This window comes from Ovis aries, chromosome 1 (genome assembly GCF_016772045.2).
Source record: "Ovis aries strain OAR_USU_Benz2616 breed Rambouillet chromosome 1, ARS-UI_Ramb_v3.0, whole genome shotgun sequence".
NCBI classification, from domain to species: domain Eukaryota; kingdom Metazoa; phylum Chordata; class Mammalia; order Artiodactyla; family Bovidae; genus Ovis; species Ovis aries.
Window position 1 is genome coordinate 232,649,101 of NC_056054.1, and position 12,983 is coordinate 232,662,083.

Consider the following 12,983-nt stretch of genomic DNA (forward strand, 5'->3'; position numbering starts at 1 on the left):
GCCTAAGGCCACATGTCAGTTCATCCAGTGTAATATATAACATAGAGGGAGAATAGGATGTCAATAGTTTCTAGAATATGTTCCAACCTGCTGGACAGGGATAACAGTGCCTCCCAGTCTTGGCAGCGTGCACATTTCTTAGTCAATCTGGGTGCCCAGTTCTGCTCTCTGGAAGATTACCTTTACCTTTCATAGCCTCTTCACAAGGGGGAGGATCTACCCTTTGAGGGCTGGGCAACTTCAGAAGCTCCTTTCTGTTGCTGTGGGTTCATGGTCAAAGGGTTGAGCAATCACATGCATTTTTTTTTCTCCCACAGGTTTAAATCTTTATTGTTTTGAGATCTATCAATGTACTGAAAACTACTGCTTTTCCTTATTTTCATTTAAAAGAAAATTATTTATTTGGCTGCTCTGGGTCTTAGTTGCGACCTGAGGGATCTAGTTCCCTGACCAAGGGTTGAACCTGGTCTTCCTGCATTGGGAGTGCAGAGTCTTGACCACTGGAAGGCTAGGGAAGTCCCTTCTTTTCACTTTTAAAGAACATTGTGGAACCACGTTTTTCAGCTGCAGGTCATGAACTCTAATTAGTGAGATGGACATCAATTTAATGTGTTGTTGCTGCTGCTGCTGCTGCTGCTACTAAGTCGCTTCAGTTGTGTCCGACTCTGTGCAACTCCATAGACGGCAGCCCACCAGGTTCCCCCGTCGGTGGGATTCTCCAGGCAAGAACATTGGAGTGGGTTGCCATTTCCTTCTCCAGTGCATGAAAATGAAAAGTGAAAGTGAAGTCGCTCAGTCGTGTCCGCCTCTTTGTGACCCCGTGAACTGCAGCCCACCAGGCTTCTCCATGCATGGGGTTTTCCAGGCAAGAGTACTGGAGTGGGGTGCCATCGCCTTCTCTGTAATGTGTTGTTACTAGCAATTAAAGAAAAAAAAAAAACCAGAACAGAATATATAAGTGCATGGCACATGGCAAAAATAAGTGGTTTTTTTTTTTTTGAAAAAAATTTTTTTTTACAAATATGTTTGAATGTGTGTACTGGCTTGGAATGCAAAAATATATGGATTACTAAAAGCCACAAAAGAAGCTCTCGTTCTCCAACAAGCTCTTCTGAAGAATCCTAATCTGTAGATTTATATAACTAAGTTAGGACTACAACTAATTCAGGCAGAAGTGAGATTTTTAGAAACAGAGGTACTGGGATCATTACTTCTATTTTCTGTTCTGTTTTGTTATTAAAATAGCTTGTAGAGACTTTGTCAATGAAATTAAGTAATTAGCGCCCTCTTCTGTTCTTCAACACCACTGCTGCTGTTGCTAAGTCACTTCAGTCGTGTCCGACTCTGTGTGACCCTATAGACGGCAGCCCACCAGGCTCCCCTGTCCCCAGGATTCTCCAGGCAAGAACACTCAAATGGGTTGCCATTTCCTTCTCCAATGCATGAAAGTGAAAAGTGAAAGGGAAGTTGCTCAGTCGTGTCCGACTCTTCGCAACCCCATGGACTGCAGCCTACCAGGCTCCTCTGCCCATGGGATTTTCCAGGCAAGAGTACTGGAGTGGGGTGCCATCGCCTTCTCCGACAACACCACTACACATATCTATTTCAGAGAATCCCAGGTGGCTCAGATGGTAAAGAATCTGCCTGTGATGCGGGAGACTCAGGTTTGATCCCTGGGTAGGGAAGATCTCCTGGAGAAGGGAATGGCTACTCACTCCAGCATTTTTGCCTGGAAAATTTCATGGACAGAGGAGCCTGGTGGGTTACGGTCCATGGGATCACAAAAAGTTGGACACGACTGGACGACTAACACTTTTGCACATACTTATTTTAGCACTTGACACATTGTATTAATATGTAGGCGATCTACTGGGTCTTCTTTCACCTCTGAGGTACAGGGCATCCTGTTACTCTACTACTACTGAGTCACTTCAGTCGTGTCCGACTCTGTGCGACCCCATAGACGGCAGCCCACCAGGCTCCCCCATCTCTGGGATTCTCCAGGCAAGAACACCAGAGTGGGTTGCCATTTCCTCCTCCAAGGCATGAAAGTGAAAAGTCAAAGTGAAGTCACTCAGTCGTGTCTGACTCTTAGCGACCCCATGGACCGCAGCCCACCAGGCTCCTCCGTCCATGGGATTTTCCAGGCAAGAGTACTGGAGTGGGGTGCCATTGCCTTCTCCATCCTGTTACTCTAACCATCCCTTATACATTTTGGATCATTTCTGCTCCTTCCACTGCATTTAGCTTAGTTGCTTGCTTATTGGGAACTCTATAAATATTCATTTAAAATAAAGGAACCAAATAAGGAATGAAGTGGACCATTACAGCATTGCCTTCTCATTTTGACCAAAATTTTATTTTTCCAGTCTAATTTCCCCTTGTACCTCTCATGATCTTACACCAAGAAAATTGATTTGCCTTAAATAGTCTGAAGGAACATTTTTTAAGCTAGTCAAATTTGAACATGATATTTTGAACAGATCAAGCCCCCAAGTACATATTTAGTTTAAATATGCAAGTAAAGGAAACAAAAACTAACATATGGTTTTTAAAACACAGTTTTTCCTTTCACTATGTTTGTGTGGGAAAACCTAACCATTTGTTGTCTGGTTTAAAAAAAACAACTGTTACTAATAGAGATTGCATGCTTCATTAGGATTCCAAATAGTCCTGGAAATAGAATTTTCCTCATGGTATAAATTGCCTTCCCAGCCCCCAGCTTTCAAAGTTTTGGAATTTGTATTGTCTTACCAGTTTCTTCATTTTTCACTCTGCAATATGATTTGCCCATGTGCCTAAACTTTTGTTCAATGACTATAAAAATAATTCCTGTATTAGATGACTGGTCTGCAATTAGATTTTGATTATATTATGGAATTCTGCAGGAATTTGTACTAGTATGGGAGGGGGAAATCCCAGTATATTCCCTAAGGGAAATACGTAATGTCAAAGTTTCAATATTATTTCTTAGACTGTAGGAAGTACTTCAGTTATATGTCTGTCCTGCCCATCAGGCTCTGGCCATCTTGAAAGCTGTAGATATTGGCTCTGTGGGAGGTCTTTCTGGAAACAAAACACGTAGAAGCTGAGTTGTGAAGCTTTTAGGAGGAAGGAGAGGGGACTCTGTCCTTCTCTGACACTATTGTTTCCTCCAAAATACTTCATTCTGCTCCCCAATTCCCAATAACAACACAAGTTGGGAAGAAACAGAAGATGGGGAAAGTTCACATTAATTAGCATGCTTTCTTCTTTTACAAAGTATTCATTCTATGCTGGGAACTGAAACTTGAGATGTGTAACTGGTTATAAGAAAATCTTAGTTGAATTGAAGGACTTAGGCAGGCATAACTCAGTTACTTTACCTTCATCCAGCATTCACAGGATAAATCTCTTTCCCGAGGTATTAAAATAGGGAACCTGGAGTTTAGAATTCAGATATCTAGTCCAGACTCATTCTGGATCTTGACAATTTAACCTATACTTTTTCCTTATTTGTAAGGTGAAAATTGCATTTGCTTGTAATATTTTTGACATTTCCATATAAAAGAGGAAACAATTATATAGGCTTGTTATAGAAAAAGCATACGAATAGCCTATTTAAAAATGTTATTAATTGTCTATTGGTAAGGAGTTTGGGGGCTTCCCTCATGGTTCAGACAGTAAAGAATCTGCCTGCAATGCAGGAGATCTGGGGAAGATCCCTTGGAGAAGGGAATGGCAACCCATTCTAGTATTCTTGCCTGGAGAATTCCATTGACAGAGGAGCTTGGCAGGTTACAGTTTATGGGGTTGCAAAGACTCGGACATAACTGAGCGACTGAACAATAACAACAAGAAGAAGGAGTTTACCCTTAAAACATTTTTTTCTTTTGTAGGCAAAATGTGTTTCAGTGTGTAGTTTCTTAGTATTTAAAAGCTTGAAATGGGTTGCCAATAATAACAGTAAACATAACGGACATTTTTGAGAGCTAATTTTGTACTAGACACTTTGCTAAGAGCTTCACATGTATTGGTCTTCTGTTTAGTTATTTTGGAGGCATGAATTTCTTTCATTAACTGACATTGTAGAACTGCAGAAATGTGTTTATTATCAATGTAAGTATTCCAGTGAATTTTCCACATTCTTGACTAGATAAAAGATTACCGAAATAGTAATAATTGTTGAACCTGGATAATACAATACCTAGAGTATCCTTATACTAATCTACTTTTGGGTACGTATAAAATTTTCCATAGTAAAAAGTGAAAAACAAACTGAAACCCATAATACAATCCCATCATCCAAGATCATCCATCCTGCTTATGTTCCTTTGTTTCCATCTCCTGCTCCACATGACAGTTGGCCACATATGTGGATACATGTCTCTCAAGCTGGGGAGGGAAAAACCAGTGAGACTTACCCTGGTCTGCCCACTCCCCCCTACCCCATCCTTCTTGATGGACTTAGCAAGTTTCTCTCCTCATTTTTCTCTCTCTCATACGGGTATGAATCTGTATAAAACACGCTGTCTTTCTTTGGTGGCACATTCAGGAGAGGGTACTTAGGGGACACCTGCTCTTTTCATCTGCCAGATTCTCCTCCTACCCTTATTTGGGAAGAGCAACCCCTTTCCTATGGTGAGCAAATCCTCCCCCAAGTTCTGGTGGGGCTGTTTCTCATAATATTCCACCCAGCCCTGGGGAGGCATGGGTATCTAGTCAGGAGTGGGACACATATATACTGTTGATGACCAAAATAATTGATCTATATAGATGGACACATGACTTGAAGCAGGTCAGTTAGAATACTTTCAATCTTGTTTATTGATGGTAAAAGCAGGAAGTACTCCCTTCCCACCCCCATGCACCACCCCCCCCAACCCTCCAGGGTGTTAGCTGAGATGGTTGAAACCTGGAGCTGTCTCTAGCCATGCTCCATCCCTACCAGCCTATAGAGGACGCTCATGTGTAGTAGGAGAGAATACAATCAAACCTGGAAAAAAGCAGAGAAAGAGCAGGAACAAAAGTGAGAATGAGCGTAATGATGACTGAACTCCAGGATCTAGTCATTACTGCAGCCCTTATCCTTTCTCCTGTCTTAAGTTAGGAGTCAGCACATTGCCTTTTGCCCTCAAGCTAATTTGAGTTGGGATTTTTATCTAAAAGTCTTCATCATTACAGGGAGCAGATCTGTGACAGCTACTGCTCTGTATTTCAGGAGTACTATCTATATTCCAGCTAAGACTTCAGCAACGCCTGGTACATGGCAAGTGCTTCAGACATAAGTGTTGAAAGATCAGTAGGTCCTCCTTGATAATTGTTAAGCTCCTCAGTCATCCTCTTGATTTCTTGGTGCATGTATTAAAATAGAATATTCATCTCCTTCACTCTCTTGTTTCATGCTGGTAACTTAAAGATTTGATTTGAGTCTCTCAAACAGCTATTTTTGCAACTGAAAACATGATTTTTTTGCACAGCTAGAGAAAGCTATTTCCAACACAGATTTCTAGTTCAGTTTTCTAAGAACTCGGTAAGATTTGCAGCACAGCGGGCCCACCGCAAGGCACATCAATCATCTCCCGTTTATCGGGTACCTTTTACAGGATTTTCTGTGATCCTGGTGTCAGTGCGCACTGTGTATCAAGGCAGAGGTGATATGGAGGAGTCTGGCAGCTATTTAGAAGGGAGGCCAGGCAGTGCTGTGCCAGTATAATTAATGAGAGTCATCGCTCTGAAAGCCAGAGGAGAGTGGGGGTTGGGAAGGATGTCTTTCACCAGTCAATGGCATTTAAGAAAAATCGGTGCTTTCATAGCCCTTTTACTGCTGTGAGGAGGTTAAGTCAAAGGACTGCTGTAAAGGGCTTTCTGTAACTCCCTGCGAGGATGGAGGTCCCTGTGTATGGGGAAGCAGGGAGAATTCAACCCCAGATTTTTCAGCAAGGCTGATTTCAACCTTGAATTGAGCTCCCAGCAGGAGTTCCTTATGCTTGGAAATCCTTACTAAAAGATTATAGCTTACGTGACCAAGAGACCAGTCAAAAAATGTACTTTATTACCACTTAAGACTTATGTTTTACCTGCTCAAAGAAGTGTTAACCTAGGTCCCATTTTCTCCAATTCCCTTGTAACCAGTGAAGGAAGAATGGGGTGTTATTTGGTTTGTTTTCCTATGGACTGTTCAGTAACCATGGAAGGGTTTGTGTAACCTAGAGAGGCTGTTTACTACCCACTGTCTAATCCCTTTGTTATTGTTCTCCTTGATTTTCACAAGCAGGGAAAAATAGTTCTGTCCTGCTTCTAAAAACTTAGTATAACCACCACATTTTCTTGGTTTTAGTTAGTAATTTTTCTCTGATTAATGGTGAAAGACAGACTCAGAGGGAAAAGCTACATTAAAAGATTTATGGATATATACACTTAAGACCATGATGAAGTATGATTCACACCAACTTCAGAATGATTGCCTTTGAGGAGAAAGGGAGGGAGAAGGGCCATGAGATGGGGCTTTAGCTGTATCTGGAATGCTTTATTTAAAAAATTAAGGGATGAAGGAATGAGAGTATGATTTGGGTTGTTTGCCTTGTTTTTGGTAGGTTTGAAATATTGTATGATTTTAAAAAAATGTAGTGTTCTCAAAATTATGGTAATTGATTAAAACTATCAAAATAAAAGATGCATAGCAAACAAGTGTCCTTGTTATGAACATTTTTATGCATTTATTTCACCATTTGTCTTTTTCCTATCTGAAAAATTGAAGATGCAAACACAGTAGGTTGGGGGGACATGGATAACTTCTAGGGTTGTGTGAGGGGTTGTCTTGAATATCTTTCTCCCCTTTTCTTTTTCTTGGGGGAGGGTGCTTCCTAATCACCAGGGAGATTAACAGTCAAACAACTCTCCAAAAAGTAACCTGGTGGGGGGAGGATCTGGTTAATTTCTCCTAAGCTGGGAATTTGCAGCTGGGCCAGAAAATTTGGGACAGTGTCTTTCTATGGAGCCAAAGGACCTTCTACATCTTTTCCCAAACTGATTTCTTCTTGTTACTCCCGGCAGGAAAAAAAAAAATCCAAGTAACTATTCAGGTGGCTTTTTCCTTTCTTCTTAGAGTCCAGGATCGCCTTCTGGGATAAAGTTTCTTCTTGCCCATGGTGCTTTGCTGTGACATTGTAATTGCCTCTGTTGAATTGAATAATACAAATGGGTTGTTTCTATGGTATCGGCTAAGTGGGATGAAAAGGTGAAACCCTAGATCCTGCGCTGGGAGGTCACGGTGCTACCACCCCCCCAACACTAACTGTCCGTCAAAGCTGACCGGCAGCCAGGCTCCCTGTTCTCCGAGCTCTGGTGCTCATTTGTAACTTCCTGAGCAAATTCACGCTTGACAAAGAAAATGACTTTAGTTTATGTTGTCACTAAGCCCAGAAAATCCCTGCCAACCCCCAGCTGCCAGCTTTCCTAGGACCTTCTTATTGGTGGAGAATTTTAAACTGAAGGTGAGTGAGGAGCCGCGTCTCCCAGTCCCTCCCAGCCAGGCTTTGAACTAACAATAGGGCAGGTTGAATGAAGGCTGATAAATGCAAATCCCGGAATGCCGATGCCGGATCACCACGCGACCGCCTCGGTGCGCGCTCCAGCAGCCGCAGCGACCTAGTCACTCGGGATGCTCAGTAGATTGCATCTTTTTAGCACCACTGGAGTGCCTACTGCTTCCCGCCGCAGGCCTGTGCTCTCATTCAGCGCTTGTGGGCCGCTCGAGTTCCCCCGCCACTAAATTGATCTGATTGAATAACTGGCATGTTAACTCAGGAGAAGCACCTGGGAGAGGGGGCGGGGAAATAAAAGTGGGCTTAACTACCCTCTCTTGCTCAGTTTTAGCTCCATTTTGCTCAAAACAGGTTTTCTTGGTTGTAACAGCATAAGAGATGCTGTTTTCTTAGAATGGTAAAACAGCAGCAACAACAACAACAAAAAAAGAGGGGAGATAAGATGAGCAGGTGGGAATTTTCCTTAAGATGTACTTCTGGCACTTTTTACTTCGGTGCAAACTGCCCATAGTCCCTGCTCCCTTCCTTCCCAGCTTCATTTCGCCAGACTCCTTTACTGTCCCACCGCGGACATTCTTGAGTATCTCAGCCCCGAACTGAGTATCGAGGGGTTTCCCTAGGTTTGGGACCCTTTGAAACTTGAGGGAGAAAACAAAACAACAACAAAAAGAGTTCATCTCCAGTGCTCCTGACGCTTGCCTGCCAGGGAACCCCTCAAGGAGGTGTAAGCCCTGGGGTCCGGGCCCAGCGCTCGGACCCTCGCACCCAGTCGCTGGGTCCCCTAGCGGCGGCGCCAGCTCCAGTCCGCTCTCCGCGGCTCCAGTTCCTGATTTCCGCGGGAGCTGCGGGACTGGCAGGGAGGGGGCTCCGGAGTGTGTGTGAGGATTTGAATGAGAAAGCAGGTTGTGGTGGCGGCGACCCATTCTGTCCTGCCCGTCTCTGGGGATCTACAGGCTGGTGTGCAGACGTGTCCTTCTGGGGGGCTTTTCTGCTCCCCCACAGGGTTTTGGAGTTGAAGTCACAGGGACCAATAACTAACTCATCAAGCGGGGAGGACTCAGAGGAATCCATCTCTCGAGCACCCAAAGTTGAGCAGGTCAGTGCTTTGGGGGGAGTCGGGGTGGCGGACGAGAAAGAAGAGGACTGGTACTGCAGTCCAGGTGTGCAAGTGAGCAGGTGGCTCGAGTTCCCCTCTCTGCAGTTCCGGCCGGGACACGCTCTTTAGGACAGTGAGGTGTGGTGCGAGTGGGGATCCCTCAAACCCCCTGGCGGAGAACTGGACCACAACTGGTCTTGGGGTCCCGTAATTTAGAAGGATGGGTGTGTGAGCCCGCGCCAGGATTTAACTCTCAGGTCTCTTGTGGTGGTGAGTGGGGGTTTATGCATGGTGAGGGGTAAAGCACCGCTCACTGCAGGGTGCTTCACCTCTAGGAGGGCCGCCTGTCTGACCCGCAGTCGTCGCAAAGAGCAGGTCCGCTTTTCCCAGCAAGGGGAGTGCGGTGTCCATTACATTTGGAGTCTCAGGAGCTCTTCCTGCGCCCAGTGACCCCACTCAGGACCCTTTGAGAGAAGACCGGGTGCTCTCAATGCTGGGAGGATTTACTCCATTGCCCTTTCCTGGAATAAACCCGGGGCACCCGAGCGGCGCGGGGCTGGGCGGTGGAGGCTAGTCCCGGACACACAGCCGCGCACTCTGCGCTTGCGCGGGGTTCCCATAGCGACGGCGCCGCGAGTCCGCAAAGCCACCCGGTGTGCCCCAAGCCCTGCTCCCTGTTGAGCGTCTGCGGCGCGCTCTCCCGCTCCCCCAGACTTTTTCTTTGTTATTTGTAACTCGGAATAAGTTTATGATCTCATTTTGACGTTAGGACTTCAGCATTAGAACAATAACCAGGTAAAATTTTAAAGACCACCCCCGCCCCCCGCCCCAGGTCTTAGGGCAATACCGCTTTGATCATCGACGGAAGAAGAGATGAGAAATTGCTTATTGGGACGGTGTTTTGAGACCCCCCCCACTTCTTTTAGCCCATGAAAATGGACCCGAATAAAATATTCTTACTAGTTAAGCAGTTGAAAAAAATCGGTCAGGTGTTCTTGCGCGTTACGGGGACAGACCTGTGCCGCTTTTCCGCAGGTGTAGAGGCGGGCGTGTACAAACTAGCAGCACCTGTGTCCTCCTTTTGGCTTGTTTATGAGAACTAAAGGCGATCCGAAATGGACCAACGTAAAATGGCAATGAAAAGAAACAAAGGCTTTCCCAGAAGAGGTTGTTTTTCCAGTTGCTCAGGCGTTTTGATCACTTCTGGGGTTAATCATCTGCAGGGAATGTTTCAAGAAACTTTGACACGAACCAGTCAGATCCCTCAAGCTTACTGTTGAGAGTCACTTTTTCTTAAAATTGAGTCTTGACAACTCCATTGCCCTTTAAGAGTTTCACTTGTTTACGTATAGGTTAGTATTTGGCAAGGGTACACATCTTAAGGGTTATGTAGAAGGAGCTGTAGCTTCTTGTAGTACACTTCTTAAGTTACATCAGTATTCGGCAGCGTGATTGGTATACTTAGTTGCTATTAAATAAACATTGGTAAGAATTAACTGCTAATAAAAGTATGAAAATGGAATTACTCTTTCTGGGATAAAGTGCGGCATAAAAAATACCGTAAGTGTAGTAATACATGAGCACTGTCTTGCTATATCCTATTTTTAAGTAATTTGCCTTCAAGAATAGCAAATGTTTATTAGTGGCAATATTCAGACAATATCCTTCCACCATCAGCAAATGAAGTCAACGGTAATATGACTTTTCCCATGATTAACAAATAACATGCTGTTAAAGTTCTCTTTCCCATCCCGTTCATTATGAATGCCGAGACATTATGCAATCCATCTGGCTCAAACGTTTAGAAGTGTCCAATTAAGTTTTTTATCATTAAAAATATAAAAACTCTTAATTTTCAGGTTCAGATACTTTGTGACCCTATTTGGTGGCTTGTAACTGCCTCCAATTCCCTAATTCTCAGTGACATGTGTTTCTGCTGGTTCCAGGAGGTAAACTGCAGTTTAGCAGATCATGGGATAATGAGACTGGGAGTGCTTGGGGGAAGGCTGGGGAGAGGCCATGGGATGAGACAAAGGGAGGGAAGGTTGATGGGCAGAGCCAGGATTTATAGCTGCGCCAGATTATTCATAAAAGCTGTCACAGTCATTGCTTCTGTTTGATACATTTCCCCACATCATCAACATCAATTAAACTTATTTTTAGAATCAGTCTTCTAAATAATTATAAAGACAGTTACAGAAATAGAATATGATAAAGGTGGTTTATATTAGGGTGCTATAATATACTGGGAAAACTCTTAAATCCTTCCTATTTAATTTACTCATTTAGTCAACAGTATTTATTGAAAACCAGTTATATATAAGATATACAACAAAGTGATATATAAGATATAGATAAGTAAACCTAGATTTCTGTTCTCAATGAACTAAGAATTGTGACTTCTGAAATAATTTTAATCCTGTTTCAGGTTTTCAGGGAAAAGATGCTATCTGTGGCACTCTTAAGGAGAGTGCTTAAATAAGCGCCAAGCAATCAGACATCTAGATTCAGAAACAAAGGCTTAAACTTTGATTAAAAATATCCTGAACCTTGTTTTTGAGCATTTTAGATGAGTCATATATACAGTAAGAAACATTATGTGCATCTATCTTTTTACATTTTTGTAATACAGTCTCAACCATAAAACCTGCAGTCTTGGCAAGTGCAGCTCTTGAGTTTGGGAGGAAAAAAGAAACCCTGTAATTCTCAGGTTTCTTAGATGAAGATAAGGTGAGTGATTCAGTAGTCCTTTGTTCTGGCTCTGTGTTTCATGACATAATAAACCTCCTGCAGCTCCCTACTAAGAATAGTTCTGGTCTGCATGCTTGAAGGATCATGACTATTATTTATCTGAAAAAAAAAAAGAGATAAAATTATGGTAGAAGGTTAAAAGGAATACAGTAGGGCATGTGAACGTTTTAACTTTTGAACTGGAATAATTTCTTTCTAGGCATTTTTCATGCATTTAGACTCCACTGAAATCCATTATAGTCATGACAAACCTCTGGCATAATAATTACCAAGGTTGACAAACGTTTCCTCTGGTCACTCTTGGGACACAGAAGATGAGGGAGACTGTAGCCTCCTTTTCTTCATCCTCATGAGTCTGCTTAACAGTAGCAGCTCAGAGAAGCTTGCTGAAGAGCATCGCCATTTGGTTATTGCTCTTTGTTTCAGAAAATCAGACTCAGCTGTGAATTGTGGCCCAAGTGGTGCAGAACTCATTTCTTTGAACAATGCCTCCTCGGCCTGGGAAGCGTGTTCTCTCTCCTCACTAGTAGGGGCTTATTCCAGGCTGGCTTTGCTCACAAGGAAAATCATTTAGACACAGTTCAGTGGACACTCACATTTCTTTGATACCCGTGACCACTTTTGTTTAAGGAGAAATCCAGGACTGCTGTGGTAGGGTGTGCCGAATTAGAAGTGCATTTTAAGAAGCCATGAAGAAGTTTACACAGCTTTGTGTTGTTATCCTCAGGGTCTCTGTCTTCTTTGCTTCAAAGTAAAAGAGGGCAGGATGGACACAGAAGGGACAGCTAAGAAAACTTTTGTAGCAAAGTTAAAGTCTCATCAAGTTCTGCATTTTTGATGCGTTAAACCAAATGCTTGTGCCTCATGATCTGCCATGTTACAGAGCAGAAAAATATGTCTACTGTTTTTATTATATGAGTCGGGAAGCCAGAGCCCACGGTTGCCAAAGGATTTCTTAAAGTCCTACAGCTAATAAATGAAAAAACTGAGGTGAAAATGTTATGATTACTAATGATGCTGCTGTTTCTAGGAAATCTAGGGAGGGCAGGTATGAAATCCTTTCTCTAGACTTTGGTGTTTGTAACCATATAAACTTATAAAGTGGTCAAACATCAAGAGTGTTTTATGATTTAGTCTAATTTCACTGAGTGGAATTGACAGTGGGCACCTTCTGATTTAAATATTTGGTTATAAGCAAATGTATGTCATGAGAATGTGTATGGTTCATGTGTATAAACAAGAAAGAGATCTTTTTTAGCATGTATTTTGGCCTGAAGAATTCTGCCATGATGAACACAATGTAAGGGAGAGCAGCGTTTCTGGTTATTATCCAGTAAATATCTTAAACAAGGAGTTCTGGAAGAAAAGGAGGAAATGAACATTGATATAGTCCAGTCATGTGCCTGTTCATTTACTTTAGTTGAACTTTAAAATTCATAAAGGGATTCAGGAATTATTATCCCATACTACTTAATGAAACAGTGAGACTTGGAGATTAGTTTCTTGCCCCAAATCTGAGTATGAAAGTGTCTTGGAATTAGAACCCAGGTCTGTCTGCCTCCATATTCTGTTATGTCATGTTGTCATGCAGAAAAGCAAGGCTAAATTAT

General features: G+C 42.9%; 1 protein-coding gene across 4 annotated transcripts in view; it reads left to right on the forward strand.

The window, feature by feature from the left end:
* Positions 1 to 8,414: 8,414 nt before the first annotated feature.
* PLCH1 (phospholipase C eta 1) overlaps positions 8,415 to 12,983 on the forward strand; it is a 254,393-nt gene continuing 249,824 nt past the window's right edge. For all 4 annotated transcript variants that reach the window (XM_060394436.1, XM_060394445.1, XM_060394448.1 and 1 more), the window contains exon 1: positions 8,415 to 8,622. The gene's annotated coding sequence lies outside the window, so the exon portion shown is untranslated. The remainder of the gene's footprint in view (positions 8,623 to 12,983) is intronic.